The sequence below is a fragment of the Salvelinus sp. IW2-2015 genome, linkage group LG11, assembly GCF_002910315.2.
Source record: "Salvelinus sp. IW2-2015 linkage group LG11, ASM291031v2, whole genome shotgun sequence".
NCBI classification, from domain to species: domain Eukaryota; kingdom Metazoa; phylum Chordata; class Actinopteri; order Salmoniformes; family Salmonidae; genus Salvelinus; species Salvelinus sp. IW2-2015.
Window position 1 is genome coordinate 37,246,870 of NC_036851.1, and position 21,741 is coordinate 37,268,610.

At 42.6% G+C, this 21,741-nt stretch overlaps 1 pseudogene; it reads left to right on the forward strand.

The window, feature by feature from the left end:
* Positions 1–21,741, forward strand: part of LOC111970319 (receptor-type tyrosine-protein phosphatase gamma-like) — a 227,927-nt pseudogene that overhangs the window by 147,353 nt on the left and 58,833 nt on the right.

Here is a 21,741-nt window from a genome sequence, read left to right on the forward strand (position 1 = left end):
AACAAAATATGAACGTGATGTTCTGCAGGGCAAAATAACAACCAGTGCAAAAATAAGAACCCACAAATGAAAGCGGGAAAAAGGACTGCCTAAGTATGATTCCCAATCAGAGACAACAATAGACAGCTGCCTCTGATTGGGAACCACACTCGGCCAAAAACAAAGAAATAGAAAACATAGAAATAAAGAAACTAGAACGCCCACCCTAGTCACACCCTGGCCTAACCAAAATAGAGAATAAAAACCTCTCTATGGCTAAGGCGTGACACCGATGGTCACTCTGATAGAGATCCACGGTTCCTCTGTGGAGATGGGAGAACCTTCCAGGACAACCATCTCTACAGCACTCCACCAATCAGGCCTTTATGGTAGAGTGGCCAGGCGAAAGCTATTCCTCAGTAAAGGGTGCATGTGTAAATATTTGTATGAACATAAGATTCAACAACTGAGACATAAACTGAACAAGTTCCACAGACATGTGACTAACAGAAATTGAATAATATGTCACTGAACAAAGGGGGGGTCGAATCAAAAGTATCTGGTGTGGCCACCAGCAGCATTAGGTACTGCAGTGCATCTCCTCCTCATGGACTCCACCAGATTTGCCAGTTCTTGCTGTGAGATGTTACTCCAATCTTCCACCAAGGCACCTGTAAGTTCCCGGACATTTATGGGGGGGAATGGCCCTAGCTGTCACCCTCCGATCCAAAAGGTCCCAGAAGTGCTCAATAGGATTGAGATCCGGGCTCTTCGCTGGCCATGGCAAAACACTGACATTCCTGTCTTGCAGGAAATCACGCACAGAACGAGCAGTATGGCTGGTGGCATTGTCATGCTGGAGGGTCATGTCAGGATGAGCCTGCAGGAAGTGTACCACATGAGGGAGGAAGATGTCTTCCTTGTAACGCACAGTGTTGAGATTGCCTGCAGTGACAACAAGCTCAGTCCAATGATGCGGTGACACACCAGACCATGACGGACCCTCCAACTCCAAATCGATCCCGCTCCAGAGTACAGGCCTTGTTGTTACGCTCATTCCTTCGACGATAAACGCAAATCCGACCATCACCCCTGGTGAGACAAAACTGTGACTCGTCAGTGAAGAGCACTTTTTGCCAGTCCTGTCTGGTCCAGCGACGGTGGGTTTGTGCCCATAGGCAACGTTGTTGCCGGTGATGTCTGGTGCTGTGCAGGTGTTGTTACACGTGGTCTGCCACTGCGAGGACGATCAGCTGTCCATCCTGTCTCCCTGTAGCGCTGTCTTAGGCATCTCACAGTATGGACATTGCAATTTATTGCCACATCTGCAGTCCTCATGGCACATTCACATAGATGAGCAGGGACCCTGGGCATCTTCCTTTTGGTGTTTTTCAGAGTCAGTAGAAAGGCCTCTTTAATGTCCTAAGTTTTCATACCTGTGACCTTAGTTGCCTACCGTCTGTAAGCTGTTAGTGTTTTAACCTCTCTTGGGTAGGGAGCAGTATTTTCACGTCCGAATGAAAAACGTGCCCAAAGTAAACTGCCTGTTACTCAGGCCCAGAAGCTGGGATATGCATATAATTGGTACATTTGGATAGAAACCACTCTAAAATGTCTAATACTGTTAAAATTATGTCTGTGGGTATAACAGAACTGATATGGCAGGCGAAACCCCGAGGACAAACCATCCCCCCAACAATAAAAATTCAGCCTACCGCTGTTTTCAATGGCTGTCACTTTTATTATAAGGCGAAATCCTCCCAGATTGCAGTTCCTAGGGCTTCCACTAGATGTTAACAGTCTTTAGAAAGAGTTTAATGCTGGTGTTTGGAAAAATGAGCCATAAATTGTAGTTTTTCTAGGTGGCTCCCATTTTGGCTGTAGTGTTTCCAAGCACGTTCTTTGCTATTTTTCTCCTGTAAAGACAATAACGATTCTCCGTCTTAAATTTGACCGTTTATTTACGTATTAGGGTACCTACGGTTTAATTCTAAACGTTGTTTGACTTGTTTGGAAAAGTTTATTAGTAACATTTGGGATTCATTTTGTATGCATTTTGATGGAGGGAAACTTAGTGGATTATTGACTGAAGCGCGCCAGCTAAACTTTTATGGATATAAAAAAGGACATTATCGAACAAAAGGACCATTTGTGATGTAACTGGGACCTTTTGGAGTGCCAGCAGAAGAAAATCATCAAAGGTAAGGCATTTATTATATCGCTATTTCTGACTTTCGTGACTTTCTGACCCGCCTGGTTGAAATATGTTTTTCATGGTTTTGTATGCGGGGCGCTGTCCTCAGATAATCACATGATGTGCTTTCGCTGCCTTTTTGAAATCTGACACAGCGGCTGGATTAACAAGAAGTTAAGCTTTATTTTGATGTATTACACTTGTGATTTTATGAAAGTTAAATATTTATACTTCTGTAGTTTGAATTTCGCACTCTGCAATTTCACTGGATGTTGGCCAGGTGGGACGCTACCGTCCTGCCCATAAGAAGTTAACGACCGTTCCACATGTGCATGTTCATTAATTGTTTATGGTTCATTGAACAAGCATGGGAAACCGTGTTTAAACCCTTTACAATGAAGATCTGTGAAGTTATTTGGATTTTTATGAATTATCTCTGAAGATAGGGTCCTGAAAAAGGGAAGTTTCTTTTTTTGCTGAATTTGTGAAAATGGTGTGTTTCTATGTTTTGTAGTGAAAATGATAGAGGAAGATAAGTGTTTCTAATGACATCATCAGTGTGTGTCGTGTGATTTTGACCAATTGTGAGTAGGCATTGCCTACTAATTGTCTACTAATTGGTTGATGATGTCATTGGAAACACTTATCTTTCACAATCTTTTTTACTACAAAACATAGAAACACATCATTTTCACCTATGCAGATGTTGGGCTAGTGCTGGAGACGATGAATATGACGTTGAACATTTTTGAAGGCCTGACGTCAACTTTTCCTGAATCAGTGTGGTTTTTATGTGCTTTATGTTCATTTTGTATCATTTGTTGTGGTAATTGCCCCATTATATCACTATGAAAGTATGACTCTGACATTTAGCTGTAACATCGACACTCTGCTTTCATCCCTGACTAGAACTTCAACTGATTCAGTGTGACTTTTATGTTCTCTGTGTTCTTTATAGCTACATCGGTTGTGCCCTTTTTATCGCTATAAAAGTATTTGATAATTGAGTATCAAGTTCTCTCTAAGTGGGCACTTGACAGGAGTTGGTCTTGTGTGTGCCAGACTTGGTGAGGGAATGAAGCTTGGGGGGGATAAAGCAGAGCTTAGCTAATTGACTAATGTAGCTAATAATGTTTGAATGTTGATGGATGGCTAGTGCTAGCTGTGTGTGTGTGTATGTGTGTACGTGTGGATGCGTTTAACTATACTTGTGGGGACCAGGAGTCCCCACAAGAATAGTAAACAAAAATGTGAGCAACTGGAGACATTTTGTTAGTCCCCACAAGGTCAAATGCTATTTCAGGGGGTTTAGGGTTAAGGTTACAATTAGTGTTAGGGTTAGATTTAGGTTTAGAGTTAGGTTTAGGAGCTAGGGTTAGTTTTAGGATTTTCAGGTTACGGTAAGGATACGGGTCAGGGTTAGGGGTTAAGGAAAATAGGATTTTGAATGGGACTGAATTGTGTGTCTCCACAGGGTTAGTTATACGTGTGTGTGTGTGTGTGTGTGTGTGTGTGTGTGTGTGTGTGTGTGTGTGTGTGTGTGTGTGTGTGTGTGTGTGTGTGTGTGTGTGTGTGTGTGTGTGTGTGTGTGTGTGTGTGTGTGTGTGTGTGTGTGCGCGCGCGCGATAGATAGCCATTGCCCTACTAGCTCTCAGACAGACAACAAATGGGTGCCATTAAGGACTGCAGTTAAAGGAACTTGAGGAAAGTGATTAAGTATAATTAGCTGGATTGGACCACTTGCCTGTTTTACTCTATGCATTAAAGGATTGATTTACTATTTATTTATTTTCTCCTCAATGCAATCTGTCATCAGCAGCAACCTTGATTGTCACGGGTATTGTTGGAGTGTTCTGTTGCACGTTGTCTGGAAGGTGCTTCATTAGGATATTGATGGTTGATTTTAGCTTGTATAGTGTGTGTTAGCTGTTAAGCAACGTATAGTGTGAAGACAAGCAGAATACAATATGATATAATATACAGTGTCTTCAGAAAGTATTTACACCCCTTTACTTTACACATTTAGTTTCTCACCCTGAATTTAAAATCGATTAAATTGAGATTTTGTGTCATTGATCTACACACAATGCCCCATAATGTCAAAAAGAAATGTTGTTTATAGACATGTTTCGAAATGAATAAAAAATGTAAAGCTGAAATAGTACCCGCAAAACACCAGTCTCAACGTCAACAGTGAAGAGGCGACTCCGGGATGCTGGCCTTCTAGGCAGAGTTCTTCTGCCCAGTGTTTGTTTTTTTGCCCATCTTAATCTTTTATTTTTATTGGCCAGTCTGAGATATGGCTTTTTCTTTGCAACTCTGCCTAGAAGGTCAGCATCCCGGAGTCGCCTCTTCACTGTTAACGTTGAGACTGGTGTTTTGCGGGTACTATTTAATGAAGCTGCCAATTGAGGACTTGTAAGGCGTCTGTTTCTCAAACTAGACATTCTAATGTACTTGTCCTCTTGCTCAGTTGTGCACCGGGGCCTCCCACTCCTCTTTCTATTCTGGTTAGAGCCAGTTTGCAATGTTCTGTGAAGGGAGTAGTACACAGCGTTGTACGAAATCTTCAGTTTCTTGGCAATTTCTAGCATGGAATAGCTTTCATTTCTCAGAAGAAGAATAGACTGAGTTTCAGAAGAAAGTTATTTGTTTCTGGCCATTTTGAGCCTGTAATGGAATCCACAAATGCTGATGCTCCTGATACTCAACTAGTCTAAAGAAGGCCAGTCTTATTGCTTCTTTAATCAACAACAGTTTTCAGCTGTGATAACATAATTGCAAAAGGGTTTTCTAATGATCAATTAGCCTTTTAAAATTATAAACTTGGATTAACTAACACAACGTGCCATTGGAACACAGGTGTGATGGTTGCTGATAATGGGCCTCTGTACACCTATGTACATAGATATTCCATAAAAATCTGCTGTTTCCAGCGACAATAGTCATTTACAAGATTAACAATGTCTATACTGTATTTCTGATCAATTTGATGTTATTCTAATGGACAAAAAATATGCTTTTCTTTCAGAAAAAAATGACAATTCTAAATGACCCCAAACTTTTGAACGGTAGTGTATATTAGTGTTGTATTTTTCAAATGTTTTATAAATGTTAGAATTTGTCTTCCACTTAGACATTACAAAGTATTTTGTGTAGATCTTTGACCAGAAATGATAATTAAATCCATTCTAATCCCACTTTGTAACACAACAAAATGCCATTTGCGTCTGTGWCAAACAAACGTCTTCTGATGATGTGCCATAGCTTCTGTATTTTACACAAAGCCTTGTGTGTGTATTAATGCACCAGACAGGACATCTCCTGAGCATTATCTACTGTCCCTGAACAGTTCAAGGCTGTCTGATGGCTGATTCATCCAATTATTCCTGGCTGGAGAACAGCAACACGGCTCAGTGCCTACTCATCTGATTAAAGAGAGAGACAGAGGGAGGGAGAGAGGGAAGCAACGATAAAGCAACAGACAAGTTGTGATGCAAACACAAACACACAGGGTGAGATGGGGACGTGGCGGCCACATCCGTTTGATGAGGGGGTAGCTTTTATATTCAGTTTGAGTGAAGAGACTGTTGATTGCTAGCACTTCTTTGATGGTGCTGTTCTCTCCCAGCTTTGTGGTTGTATTTCATGCATTCACACTCACACAAATCAAGCAGACACATGCATAGGCCTACATTTTCAGAGTGTATCATTCTCAGAGTAAATGCATTTGGGAGCTGTGCATTGATAGCATTAAGGCATGGAGTTAGGTCTTAGTGAAGAGTATAATCCTGCTGTGGATCCATGCTCACTATGCTACTGCAGGGTTCGATACTGCGACAAAAGCAGTCGCATTTGCGACCGATTGACTTGGCAGTTTGACACACATTTTTAATTGGTCGCAAGGGTGCCAGTGAGAAAAATGTACCTGGTCATGTTAGTTTTTGGTTCACAATTAGCGATTTTTTTTATCATCATGATTTATTCAAACATTAATGTGCAATTAACCAAAAACAGAAAACAACTGCACGGGAATGCCCCTATCTGGGTGTGTCAGGGCTCAACTTCACTTGAATGCCCCTATCTGGGTGTGTCAGGGCTCAACTTCACTGGAATGCCCCTGTCAAAAAGTGTCAGGGGTCGACATGCATGGAAGGTTTTGGAGCCCTCCGGGTCAGTCAATGAAAATAATATTGTTATAATGCGATTTTTAATCTAGGCTATATAATTTACTTTTAAAAAACAGATGGATTCTCGAAGCTGTTCGTTTGCTATGTCGATTATTCATCACACGTGCGCTGCGTGCACACACAGAGTACAAGACATTGAGAACACCTTCTTAATATTGAGTTGCACCCCCTTTTTGCCCTCAGAACAGCCTCAATTTGTCAGGGCATGGACTCTACAAGGTATCAAAAGCCTTCCACAGGGATGCTGGTCCATATTGACTCCAATGATTCCCACTGTTGTGTCAAGTTGGCTAGATGTCCTTTGGGTGGTGGACCATTCTTGATACACACTGTTGAGCGTGAAAAACCTAGCATCATTGCAGTTCTTGAAATAAAACCGGTGCGCCTGGCACCTACTCCAATACCCTGTTCAAAGGCACTTGAATATTTGGTCTTGCCCATTCACCCTCTAAATGGCACAGAATCCATTTCTCAATTGCCTCAAGGCTTCAAAATATTTAACCTGTCTCCTCCTCTTCATCTACACTGATTGAAGTTGATTTAAGTGACATCAATAAGAGATCGTAGCTTTCACCTAGATTGTGAGTTTTTGTCACAACCCGGCTTGTGGGAAGTGATAAAGAGCTCTTATGGGACCAGGGCACAAATAATAATAATATAATATTAATCGATAATTTTGCTCTTTATTTAACCATCTTACATATAAAACCTTATTTGTTAATCGAAAATTGTGAATAATGAGAAGGGTATGCTTGAAAGGATGCACATAACTCTGCAATGTTGGGTTTGTTTAGAGAGAGTCTCAGTCTTAAATCATTTTCCACACATAGTCTGTGCCTGTATTCAGTTTTCATGCTAGTAAGGACTGAGAATCCACTCTCACATAGGCACGTGGTTGCAAAGAGCATCAGTGTCTAAACAGTGTGATTTGCCAAGGCAGGATACTCCGAGCGCATCCCAATCCAGAAATCTGGCAGTGGCTTCTGATTAAATTACATTTTCACAGAACCGCTTTTTGCAATTTCGATGAGGCTCTCTTGTTCAGATATCGGTAAGTGGACTGGAGGCAGGGCATGAAAGGGATAACGAATCCAGTTGTTTGTGTTATCTGTTTCGGGAAAGTACCTGCGTAATTGCGCACTCAACTCACTCAGGTGCTTCGCTATATCACATTTGACATTGTCCGAAAGCTTGAGTTCATTTGCACACAAAAAATCATACAATGATGGAAAGACCTGTGTGTTGTCCTTGTTAATGCAGACAGAGAAGAGCTCCAACTTCTTAATCATAGCCTTCATTTTGTCCCGCACATTGAATATTGTTGCGGAGAGTCCCTGTAATCCTAGATTCAGATCATTCAGGCAAGAAAAAACATCACCCAGTTAGGCCAGTCGTTTGAGAAACTCGTCATCATGCAAGCGGTCAGACAAGTGAAAATTATGGTCAATAAAGAAAACTTTAAACTCATCTCTCTCAACAAAAAAAAAAGTGTCAATACTTTGCCCCTTGATAACCAGCGCACTTCTGTATGTTGTAAAAGCGTTACATGGTCGCTGCCCATATCATTGCATAGTGCAGAAAATACACGAAAGTTCAGGGGCCTTGCTTTAACAAAGTTAACCATTTTCACTGTAGTGTCCAAAACATTGTTCAAGTGTCAGGCATTCCCTTGGCAGCAAAAGCCTCTCGGTGGATGCTGCATTGTACCCAAGTGACGTCGGGAGCAACTGCTTGCACGCGCGTGACCACTCCACTATGTCTCCCTGTCATGGCTTTTGTGCCATAAGTACAGATACCAACACATCTTGACCACCAAAGTCCATTTGATGTCACAAAGCTGTCCAGTAGTGTAAAAATATCCTCTCCTGTTGTCCTGGTTTCCAGTGGTTTGCTGAAGAGGATGTCTTCCTTAGTTGACCCCCCATAAACGTAACAGACATATACCAGGAGCTGTGCCAGGCCTGCCACGTCTGTTGACTCGTCCAGCTGTAATGCATAGAATTCACTGGCTTGTATGCACAGCAGTAATTGTTTCAAAAATCTCCTGCCATGTCACTGATGCGTCGTGAAACAGTGTTGTTTGATGAAAGCATTGTCTGTGTAATTTTTTGGGCCTTTTCTCCCAGCATTGTCTGAGCCATATCTGCGGCAGAATTATGTCCTCCACAATAGTATGGGGCTTGCCTGTCCTAGCCACTCGGTAGCTCACCATATAATACGCTTCTAGCCCCTTCTTATTCATGGTATCTGTTGCTTTTATACATGTCTTACTACTCGAAAGTCGCCTTAATTCTCGCTCAGAAAAATCCTCTGGCTTATTTTTCTAATTGGCATGTTTTGTTTCTAAATGTCTACGCAAGAGTGAAGGTTTCATCGAGTTGTGAGAGAGTACCTTTGCACATATAACACTGTCGCTGAGGAAAGGCACTACTCCCAATACAAGTGAACCCCAAATCAATGTAGTTCTCATCATATTATCGCCTCTTCGATTGTCCAACGTCCCTGTCTGTTGTTCGGTGCTTTCCTGGGTAAGGGTGAAGGTTGTGAAGCTGTTTGGCTGCATCAGATTCACAACTGTCAGTGTCCATGCTAGCTGGGCTAACAACAAATGTAGAATTACTGATGCTAGCATTGGATGTGCTCGTGGAAGCAGAACAGCTTGTTTCGTCGACGGGTGCAGGTGTAGTACTGCTGGTAGTAGCAGTACTACCAGTATAGCTGGTATGTGTCTATGGACGCGGGCCTTAATTTTTTTGACCATTTATCAATTTTCGAGCAAATGGAATGAGCAGCAGCTACGTTTGGCTACATACGGACCTTTAGTGGAATTCCCGCATGAGAGCAACGGTTAATGTGATTGGATGTTAATTATTTGACTATTAGTTATTTCGCTGAACACTAGATGGTTTAATTTTATTTTTGGCAGTGAAACGAGGCTACTCAGGCGAGAGAGAAAAAACTCACCCAAATGTGTAGCCCCGTTGGAAAATATAAATGGACTGTTAAAAATGTAAAGGGGAAAAAAAGTAAATCATTAAAAAAAAAAGTGAATCATATTTTTATTTGGCGTACCCCCGATGGCATTGCGCTTAGCCCAGTTTGGGAATATCTGCTTTACCTGTGGGAATACCTGCTTTACCTGTGGGAATACCTGCTTTACCTGTGGGAATACCTGCTTTACCTGTGGGAATACCTGCTTTACCTGTGGGAATACCTGCTTTACCTGTGGGAATACCTGCTTTACCTGTGGGAATACCTGCTTTACCTGTGGCAAAACCATGTGTGGTTATCATGAGCAAGACAACGTCGAATGTTGGCTTCAGCTTGGGTTTCCATACAAAGCATTCCATACAAAGGGAACCCTGTTTTTGGTCGCTTTCTCATTTTAAAACAATAACCCATCAATAACTCTTCAACATCTCAAATGGCGAGACTGACTAGCTACCACATGGACAGACTTCTTTAGTTTGTTTGTGTCGGTAGCATGATGTCTATTTAGTTAGGCAATGCCCACATTATTCAGACATATTTTAAGATACAAAAATAATGTCAATGTCAATGAATAATGCCCTTGGGTAGACCTATTCAAAAATGTGTTATTCTTAAAGTGGTAATGCATACTTATTTGCATAGATTTTGGGGGAGATCGTTTTTCTATAGGCTATTACAACAATTAAATGTAACACGTAGGTCCTTGAAAATTACAATTACGTGCTTGAAAAAGTCCTTGAAAGTTCTTGAATTTGACTTGCCAATGTCTGCATGAACCCTGTATAGGCGACTTGCTCAGCCACAAATGAAAGTTAAATCACCTGCTATTAAAATGATGCACACATCATTCGCTTTCCTGTCGGACCTTGACACGGCCAGTATATTTTTCATTTGGGCCAGTAGCTTTCAGTTGCATGGCAATGGCAAATTTTGCCTGCTGTGTACGGTGCTCGTTTTTTTTGTTGCTGTGGTATTGTTTTGATATTATTCTGCCCTCTAGAGGATTTTGCAGAAAATAACATATAGCAGTTTGAAATCTACAATAAAAACATTTTGGACTTTATTTTGTCTATTTTCTTTGCTGTTACAGCGAATCTATCCAAATTAATGTAAGAACACAGGGGCATGCTAATTTAAAAGATTGCTAGTCATTATTAGCCTGGTTCTGCAAGCACATTATGGGACACAGGTCAGGTCCATTTTAATAATTTTAATTAATTGTGTGACCATATCATGTTGAAAGCACCAGTGCCACTAGTGGAAAAAGATACAACAGCCCTAATATTGTAAAAAAAATATATAATTATGTTGAAATCCGGAGTCACCTTTGTTTATTTTCCAAGTTACAGTAGCTTGCGAAAGTTTCACCCCCCTTGGCATTTTTCCTATTTAGTTGCCTTACATCCTGGAATGAAAATAGATTTTTGGGGAGGTTTGTATCATTTGATTTACACAACATGCCTACCACTTTGAAGATGCAAAATATTTTTTTATTGTCAAACAAGAAATAAGACCCCAAAAAACCTGAACTTGAGCGTGCATAATTATTCCCCCCAAAGTCAGTACTTTGTAGAGCCATCTTTTGCAGCAATTGCAGCTGCAAGTCTCTTGGGGTATGTCTCTATAAGCTTGGCACATCTAGCCACTGGGATTTTTGCCCATTCTTCAAGGCAAAACTGTTCCAGCTCCGTCAAGTTGGATGGGTTCCGCTGGTGTACAGCAATCTTTAAGTCATACCACAGATTCTCAATTGGATTGAGGTCTGGGCTTTGACTAAATGTTTCCCCTTAAACCGCTCGAGTGTTGCTTTAGCAGTATGCTTAGGGTCATTGTCCTGCTGGAAGGTGAACCTCCGTCCCAGTCTCAAATCTCTGGAAGACTGAAACAGGGTTCCCTCTAGAATTTCCCTGTATTTAGCGCCATCCATCATTCCTTCAATTCTGACCAGTTTTCCAGTCCCTGCTGATGAAAAACATCCCCACAGCATGATGCTGCCACCATGCTTCACTGTGGGGAAGGTGTTCTTGGGGTTATGAGAGGTGTTGGGTTTGTGCCAGACATAGCGTTTTCCTTGATGGCCAAAAAGCTCAACGTTAGTCTCATCTGACCAGAGTTCCATATGTTTGGGGAGTCTCTCACATGCATTTTGGCGAACACCAAACGTGTTTGTTTGTTTTTTTCTTTAAGCAATGGCTTTTTTCTGGTCATACAAAGCCTAGCTCTGTGGAGTGTACGGCTTAAAGTGGTGTTATGGACAGATTCTCCAATCTTTGCTGTGGAGCTTTGCAGCTCCTTCAGGGTTATCTTTGGTCTCTTTGTTGCCTCTGGTTAATTCCCTCCTTTGCATGGTCTGTGAGTTTTGGTGGGTGGCCCTCTCTTGGCAGGTTTGTTGTGGTGCCATATTCTTTCCATTTTTTAATAATTGATTTAATGGTGCTCCGTGGGATGTTCAAAGTTTCAGATATTTTTTTATAACCCAACCATGATCTGTGCTTCTCCACAACTTTGTCACTGACCTGTTTGGAGAGCTCGTTGGTCTTCATGGTGCCGCTTGCTTGGTGGTGCCCCTTGCTTAGTGGTGTTGCAGACTCTGGGGCCTTTCAGAACAGGTGTATATATATTGAGTTAGATTGTCACACAGGTGGACTTTATTTAACTAATTATGTGACTTCTGAAGGTAATTGGTTGCACCAGATCTTATTTAGGGGCTTCATAGTAAAGGGGGTGCACCAACTTATTTTTGCAATTTCATTTCACCAATTTGMACTATTTTGTGTATGTCCATTACATGAAATCCAAATAAAAATCCATTTTAATTACAGGTTGTAATGCAACAAAATAGGAAAAACGCCAAATGGGATGAATACTTTTGCAAGGGACTGTATAGCACACAATATTTGACATACAGCAGGTTTTTAAAGGACCAAAGATTTTGMTCTGCTTGGTGTGGAACAATGGCGCTGCAGTGGATAGCAGCTGTTTTACTCTTTTGTATGTTTTTTGTCGCTCATCTTAACTTTATATGTTTCCTATGACCGAAAAGAGCTTCTGGACATCAGAACAGCGATCACTTACCACGATTTTGATGAAGAGTTCTACTTCAACATGTCGGAGGCGCAGGACTTACTGCTCCCTGTACCAGGCCCTAATCCCCGAACTCAGAAAAGAAAAGCGCAGCGTTAGAGAGGCCAACGTACGGGCACCCTGACAAATCTACGTCAGCGAGTACATAAACCACCTCTACTCAAGCGTATAATCACTGAACAAACTGGACATGCTCTGTTTAAGACTATCCTATCGTCAGGACCTGAAGAACAGTAATATTCTGTTTCTCTGAGTCATTTGTTGAACAAGGACATAGATAATATATATCTAGCTGGTTTTTCTATGCATCGGCAGGACAGAACGTCAGCGTCGGGTAAGCTCAAGGAGGAAGGTGTGTGTCTCTTTGTTAACAACAGCTGGTGAGCGATCTCTAATATTAAGGAGGTCTCGAGGTTCTGCTCGCCTGAGTTAGAATATCTCATGATAAGCTGTAGACCATACTAGGCTTGAGCGCTATACCGTATTCCTGGGTATTTGGAAATGGCCACGGGATGGGTTTTCAATACCTTCAATACCGTTGAAACTATTTCTTATGTTTTTCAATACATTTGAATATTTGTAGCTATTTTTTAAGTCAAAACCAACAGTCAACTTGTGTAATGCCTTAGGAGATAAAGCAGATTGCGTTCTTATTTCACCTGTCACATTAGTTGACATTATGAAGCTTACTTAGTTCCCCAGCACAGTTGAGCCAGTGACCTGTTTGTTTGTAAATAGCACAACAGGAGAAAACGATGTCCCGCTGTCTATTGACAGGGGTCGCGTTTTTATATTGAAAGTCAACAGTGTTTCTTTGCTTCAATAGACTGATTAGGGACGTGCAACTATAGTTTTCCTTCACATTAGTGCAACACATTCGGCATAAAATAGCTTCATTTTCATCAGATGACAACAGAAGTGCAACTCTATTTGGCTGGCAGCCACACAAGTAAATGAGCTTACATTGAAAAAACTAAAACGAAGCATAGCCATCATATTTCTAATGTTTAGGCCTATCATAGAAAGAATGTAGCCAGCTACATTTCCTATTGTTTTGCTTAAAGTTAATCTTGCATTTTACCAAAGAAAAATAGGATGGCTACACCAAGAAAAGTACCAGAGAAAAGGAGGTACACATCAGTCAGAGCGCTGTCTGCTGATAGAATGCCCATTTATGAATTCTGAACCCAGTTTAGAAGTACAACTGAAGCACCAAATGAATCTGCTGCCAAGCTGAAATTACAATAAGAAGCATTTTAGATCTGTGTTTACAAAACATAGCAAGATATTTCTCATGCGTTTTATCTTTTTTTCCTGCGTGAAAAATTTGGAATTATGTGTTAACACTACTCCTAGTTTAACTTGCTATCTAAGTAAATGGCTGAATTAATAAGGTGACTGGGGATCATATTGTGTTCGTTTTCTGCCGCGTTTGAGAAGACAAAGCACTATTAATGCGTTATTTGTACAGCTGCCACTGCTATCTTGGTGCTTAAAGCTAGTGAGGGAGATAAGTGTTTCCAGCTTCAGAGATTTTTGCAGTTCGTTCCAGTCATTGGCAGCAGAGAACTGGAAAGAAAGACGACCAAAGGAGGAATTGGCTTGCGTTTCCTTGCGTTTCTTCTCCTCTCTGTTCTTTGCCCTCCGGCTTCTCGCCCCTCTTCTCTGAGCAGAACAGGCAAGCCTATTGCCCCAGTGGCCCATTACTCAGACTCCACACAGACACAGTGTGTAGACATGCTGCTGGGAGAGCCAGTACTGCAAAACGTTGTTCATTTGCACGATGTCTCTCATTCGCATTCGCTTGTAAATGTCCAAACTCACCAAAAATGACATTCCGTAGCTCCTACATATATATGTATAACTTTATGAGCTGGATTGCCTGTCTTTGCAATTTGTTTATTTTCTTTTGCGCTTGTTAGCATATTTAGCTAGCAGTCTCCATGGAAATCCGTTATTCATTGTAATAATTTTGTTAGCATTCTGGTAATAGACGGCAGGTAGCCTAGTGGTTAGAGTGTTTCGGACTAGTAACCGAAAGGTTGCAAGATTGAATCCCCGAGCTGACAAGGTACAAATCTGTCATTCTGCCCCTGAATAAGGCAGTTAACCCACTGTTCCTAGGCTGTCATTGAAAATAAGAATTTGTTCTTAACTGACTTGCCTAGTTAAATATAGGTAAAATAAAAAAGATTGCCCAATGTTTGTTTTTGCATTTTTGGCGCCACCTTGTGTACTAATCTGGTAATACCATATATCCTGGGGTGAGAGAAAGACGGTATGAAGATGTGAAAATCTGGATACTGACCTACCCTAGACCGTACTATTTAGAAAGGGGGCAAATACTTTTTCACAGCACTGTATGTGAGAATGCTGTTTATTGACTACAGCTCAGTGTTCAACACCTTAGTGCCCTCCAAGCTCATCACTAAGCTAAGGACCCTGGGACTGACCACCTCCCTCTGCAACTGGATCCTGGACTAGTGGAGCGGGTCGAGCACTTCAAGTTCCTCAGTGTCCACATCAATAAGGATCTATCATGGTCCACACACACCAACATAGTCATGAAGAGCCTCTTCCCCCTCAGGAGACTGAAAATATTTGGCATGAGCCCTTAGATCCTCAAAATGTTCTACAGCTGCACCATTGAGAGCATCTTGACTGGCTGCATCACCGCTTGGTATAGCAACTGCTTGGCTTACAAACGCAAAGCACTACACAGGCCAGTGCATATGGCCCAGTACATCACTGGGGCCAAGCTCCCTGCAATCCAGGACCTCTATACCAGGTGGTGTCAGAGGAAGGCCCTAAAGACTCCAGCCACCCAAGTCATAGATTGTTCTCTCTGTTACCGCACGGCAAGCGGTACCGATGCACCAAGTCTGAAACCAACAGGACCCTGAACAGCTTCTACCCCCAAGCCAAAAGACTGCTAAATAGTTAGTCCAGGTAGCTATTTGGTTAACTATTTAACTACCTGCATTCACCCTTTTTGCACAATTTTTTTTGACTCATCACATACGCTGCTGGTACTGTTTATTGTCTGTCACTTTATTCCTGGTTATATGTACATATCTACCTCAATTACTTCGTACCCCTACACTATAGTGGGCTCCCGAGTGTCGCAGCGGTCTAAGGCACTGAATCTCAGTGCAAGAGGTGTCACTATAGTATCTGGTTCATATCCAGGCTATATCACATCTGGCCATGGTTAGTCCCATAGGGCGGTGCACAATTGGCCCAGTGTTGGCCGGGGTTGTCATGTTTTGTCATTGATTATCATGTCTTGTCCCTGTGCTTCCCTTCTATTCGTTTCCCTCTGCTGGTCTTATTAGGTTCTTTCCCTCTTTCTATCCCTCTCTCTCCCCCTCCCTCTCTCCCTCTCTCGCTCTCTCTCTCTATCGTTCCGTTCCTGCTCCCAGCTGTTCCTCATTCTCCTAACTACCTCATTTACTCTTTCACACCTGTCCCCTATTTTGCCCTCTGATTAGAGTCCCTATTTCTCCCTCTGTTTTCCGCTTCTGTCCTTGTCGGATCCTTGTNCTTGTTTGATGTTTGCTGTTCTGTGTCCTTGTTCCGCCCTGTCGTGTTTTTGCCTTCATCAGATGCTGCGTGTGAGCAGGTGTCTATGTCAGCTACGGCCTGTGCCTTCCCGAAGCGACCTGCAGTCTGTGGTCGCGTCTCCAGTCGTTCCTCTCTACTGACGAGAGGATTTCAGTTTTCCTGTTTTGTATTTACCTAAGATAATATCCAGGAGTATCGTTTTTGTTTAAGACTGGAATAAAGACTCTGTTTCTATTAAGTCGCCAGCATAACAGGGGTTGGCCAGAGTAGGCTGTCATTGTAAATAACAGCCTACTCTGTTCTTAACTGACTTGCCTGGCTCAATAAAAAAATACACATTTATAGTTATTCATTGTGTATGTATTATTACTTTGAAGCATTTCACAGTTAGTCTACACATGTTGTTTACAAACATTTGACAGATTTTTATTTTTGCCATGTAAAAAATATTGCCGTACTGGTATTGTTCCGGTCCTTGTAGAACCCTGCTGCTACTGTCAGAACAGTACAGCACTGGGATGTGTGATTATGCTTCTGTAAGTACAGCGGCATACAGTATTACAGTACAGCACTGGGATGTGTGATAATAGTGGGTTTGTGTGAGGTAAACAGAATGACGGAGAAGAGGGGGGAAAGAGAAACTAGTATTTTTTTAACAAATTATTTTATAACCATTGAAAGTTGTACTGTTTACTTGCATAGCAACCTACTGAAAGGAAATATGTTTTGTGTACCTGCCAGTGTTCACTGCATTCTGTCCAAATAACTGATTTATTTTGACGTGCTAGAACCACTTAAAAGCAACCTCTAATGTTCTGTCTGCTCTCTCTCTCTCTCTCTCCCTCTCTCTCTCACTCTCTCTCTCTCTCGCTCTCTCACTCTCTCACTCTCTCGCTCTCTCTCTCTTTCTCCTCACAGATGCAGATCTACCTGTACAACTCTGATGACTTTGACAGTCTCAGTGCGGCCATCAAGGAGAAACGCATGATTGCTGCGCTGGCTGTGTTCTTTGAGGTAAGACTGGCTTCGGGCTGTGTTGTTGTTAGAGGAGATATTTTGGTTTCAGTTGTTCCCAAACACAATGAAACTAGAGGGTAGGAATATAGTGCTCATTGGGAAATATGAACAACAGTAATGGATACACTGATCGAAAGCTGCTTGCTCTCCTGAGGCACATGCAATCTTTCTTCCTTGTCCTCGCTTTACTTCCAACTTCCCATATCCCTGAAAGAGAAGCACAGACAGACAGACAGGTGTCTTCAGGGAGTCATTACGGTGAAAGAGAAGCACAGACAGACAGACAGGTGTCTTCAGGGAGTCATACGGTGAAGAGAAGCACAGACAGACAGACAGGTGTCTTCAGGGAGTCATTACGGTGAAAGAGAAGCACAGACAGACAGACAGACGTGTCTTCAGGGAGTCATTACGGTGAAAGAGAAGCACAGACAGACAGACAGACAGACGGTGTCTTCAGGGAGTCATTACGGTGAAAGAGAAGCACAGCAGAAGACAGACAGGTGTCTTCAGGGAGTCTTACGGTGAAAGAGAAGCACAGACAGACAGACCAGACAGGTGTCTTCAGGGAGTCATTACGGTGAAAGAGAAGCACAGACAGACAGACAGGTGTCTTCAGGGAGTCATTACGGTGAAAGAGAAGCACAGACAGTCAGAGAACAAGGGCTTCTGCCGCTATCTCTTAAAAATCCCCTCTTTACTTAAAAGAAAAGTATTTGTCCGTCTGCCTGCCTGTCTGTATTAGTATGTGGGTTGTTACATAAAGCTATTGGACAAGTAGCTATATGGTATTCTAAATAAAAAAATGAATAAATATTTTATTTCTGCAATGAAATGAACCTTCTACTGAGCACACAAGGATGAGCTGTCCACTTTGTTTCCCTGTTGGTTTGTATCTGTGCACTAACCCAGCATCATCACTCTCCAACATACACCCACAATGATCAATAACATGTTGGTACAATTAGTTTAACATATTGGACCATGCATATAGCCTATGCACAGTCCATATTATCAGGTATGCTATTAAGAATAAGCATTATCACCTGTAGCCCAACTGATGCGGAATAGTGGCTAGAAATAAATAGGCTGAAGCATGAGGTTGCCTATCTGCATTTAGCCTATTGGACTAATCATTAGCATTCTATTGATGAATGTTGTCCCAACAAATTGCATACGCACAGTGAATATAATGTAGGCCTACATGTTAGGATAACCTGCCACCCGGGGTAACATGCCCCCTGCCTGTACTTCTCACAGAAACCACTTCATGTCACCATCCCCTCCAACACCTTCCCTGGTTGCCAAATGATTTTGAGGTAGGGTAGCGTTTTACCCTAAGTTACCCTACAGTTGACCCGTGTTACATTTAGCCTCACTCTCCCCTATGCACTCACAGCAAATTGCTGAGTAAAAGACCATTTATGCTTGATCCAAAAATGTGGTGTGTTGCCTCCGGAGGCATTCAGAGGCCAAATTCCCCTCCGTAGCACATCGCCGTGCGCCTCCCAAATGCTATAACAATGCGGAGGGCGCCATATAGCTACATATAGCTCCACATTGACATGATTGGTTGACGGTAGGTGGGGGCGGGAGGTCCTGTATAAACACAAACTCACTTCCGTGACAACTTCCTTCACAACAGCTCTGCTCAACAGCTCCGCGCTGCTCCGTGAAGCGCAAGAAGTATGAATGCCCTGACTTCTGCAGAGGCTGTCTCACCATTAATGCAGCATGGAAAATGCAGATGTCGGATTGACCATGCAGCGCATTTTAGGTGCTTAATAATGCCGCTGCTCTGGGTTTAAAATGGTTCAGTTTGCACATATTTAAGAGATGAGAAATAAATAAATAAGGAATGGAAAGCTGGGATCCCCCTTTTTTCAACAAGGACCATTAAAACTGCTGTTTTCGCAATTTAAAGCATTGTTGTGCATTGACTGCCTGTCAGAATGCATGTTTCCCTCCCTAGGGCACTCGCAACTTCAATGCGTCTCGAGAGGAATATTTATCTCACATAAAACACACAACAACAAGCCGACTAGGTAAATCCACTACATGACCAAAAGTATTTGGACACCTGCTCGTCGAACATCTCATTTCAAAATCATGGGCATTAATATGGAGTTGGGTCCCCCCTTTGCTGCTATAACAGCCTCCACTCTTCTGGGAAGGCTTTCCACTAGATGTTGAAACATTGCTGCGGGGACTTGCTTCCATTCAGCCACGAGCATTAGTGAGGCCGGGCACTGATGTTGGCCGATTAGGCCTTGCTCGCAGTAATCATTCCAATTCATGCCAAAGTTGTTCGATGGGGTTGAGGTCAGGGCTCTGTGCAGGCCAGTCAAGTTCATCCACAGTGATCTCGACAGACCTCGCTTTGTGCACGGGGGCATTGTCATGCTGAAACAGGAAAGGGCCTTCCCCAAACTGTTGCCACAAAGATGTTAGCACAGAATCGTCTAGAATGTCATTGTATGCTGTAGCGTTAAGATTTCCCTTCACTGGAACAAACAAGTGTGAAAAACAGCCCCAGACCATTATTCCTCCTCTACCAAACTTTACAGTTGGCACTATGCATTGGGACAGGTAGCATTCTCCTGGCTTCCGCCAAACCCAGATTCATCCATCGGACTGCCAGATGGTGAAGCGTTATTCTTCACTCCAGAGAAGTCCAATGGCGACGAGCTTTACACCACTCCAGCTGACGCTTTGCATTGCGCATGGTAATTGTAGGCTTGTGTGCGGCTGCTCAGCCATGGAAACCCATTTCATGAAGCCCTCGACGAACAGTTATTGTGCTGATGTTGCTTCCAGAGGCAGTTTAGAACTCGGTGGTGAGTGTTGCAACCGAGGACAGACTAATTTTACACGCTGCACGCTTCAGCACTCGGCGGTCCCGTTCTGTGAGCTTGTGTGGCCTACCACTTCGTGGCTGAGCCGCTGTTACCCCTAGATCTTTCCACCTCACAATTACAGCACTTACAGTTGATTGGCGCAGCTCCAGCAGGGCTGAAATTTGACGAACTGATATGTTGGAAAGGTGAAATCCTATGACGGTGCCACGTAAGTCACTGAGCTCTTCAGTACGAGCCATTCTACTGCTAATGTTCGTCTATGGAGATTGCATGGCTGTGTGCTCCATTTTATGCACTTGTCAGAAACGGGTGTGGCCGAAATAGCTGAATCCACTAATTTGAAGGGATGTCCACATACTTTTGTATATATAGTGTCGATAAACTATTCAAGTAAGTGGTTTTCTGATTCTTCTATTCATTACTCGTTTTGGTTGCAGATGAAAAGTAAATGTGGACTGTTCTAGCATCTTCAAAGTGCGCCTCAGCAGAATATTTTTTTCATGTTCCATATTTTTTGGGGTGTGTCGGCAAGGATTTAGCCATGGCAACGCCACAGTAAAATGGCTGGTTCTATTTCTATTATACTGATGTGGTCTATTACGTAGAAGCACTCTATCCTAACACTCAGAGCCACACAGACAAAGTGGCGGCACAGTTCCTCTCTGACAGAGAGGCAGGCAGGTTGGAGTGGGGACACAGCTGTTTCTAGGTCTGTGGCTAGACAACAACGGACCTTGTGTGATTGAAAACCTAAATGCTACCACTGTTTTTCTGACAGCCCTTCAGCAATTAGCATCAGCGCCAACACACATGTATCCCGCTGAATGACATTTTAAAGAGCAGGACACACACCTGACACACACACACACACACATATACACACACACAGACACACCAGTTTACCATTTCTAATCGAGCTGCATTTGAGCTCCCTGATCGCTAATGGTCGCTAAGGGGGTCATATTATTATCCACATTCAGCACTTAGTTACAGACTATTACTCTCATTGGACTGACCTGAATTAGGAATGGAAGATGAGGAGGAGGAGCGGTCCCCATATCTCAACACTTTTTTCCCCTCTAAGTGTAAATAGCACATTGGGAATGTTGGTAATAAATGTGATACGTGTTCTGAACTGAGTGTGGGTACTGTAACTGCTGTTCTGGGCTGTCCTGTACAATATCCTGTCTCTTGTTTGTTGTCTTCAGGTGGGGCGGAGAGACAATCCAGCCGTAGAGCCCATCATCCAGGGACTGAAACGGGTTGTACACCACGGTGAGTATACCACTATCGCTGTGTTCCCACTGTGCTGCTGTTCAACAACCTTAGTTCTATAGGATTTCTCAGTTAACTACAGAGTCCGCAGGGCCCCAGGTTCTCAGTCTTCCCACAGAAACACAGATATAAATACAGACACACTAATGATGGTTAAAGAGGACCTTGGCTTTATCACTTTCGCTATAATTCATACTAATAATTGGATTTGTATAGCGCTTTTCTACCAACTGAGGTACATAAAGCGCTTTACATAGTAGTGGAGAAACTCATCCACGGCGACCATTTTAGTGCCAGAACACTCACCAGCTATCAGGTCGAGAGGTGAGGAGGGATATTATACCAATTAGGAATGAGGGAGATGATATCAGGGTTAATACCCCTACTCTTATGATAAATGCCATGGGATTTTTTTATTTATTTGCATTTTTATATTTAAAAAATATTACCCCGTTTTCATGGTATCCAATTGATAGTTACAGTCTTGTCTCATCACTGTGTCTCCCGTACGGAAGTTCGAGAGCCGTGCATCCTCCGAAACACAACCCGCACTGCTTCTTGACATAACGCCCACTTAACCCAGAAGCCAGCC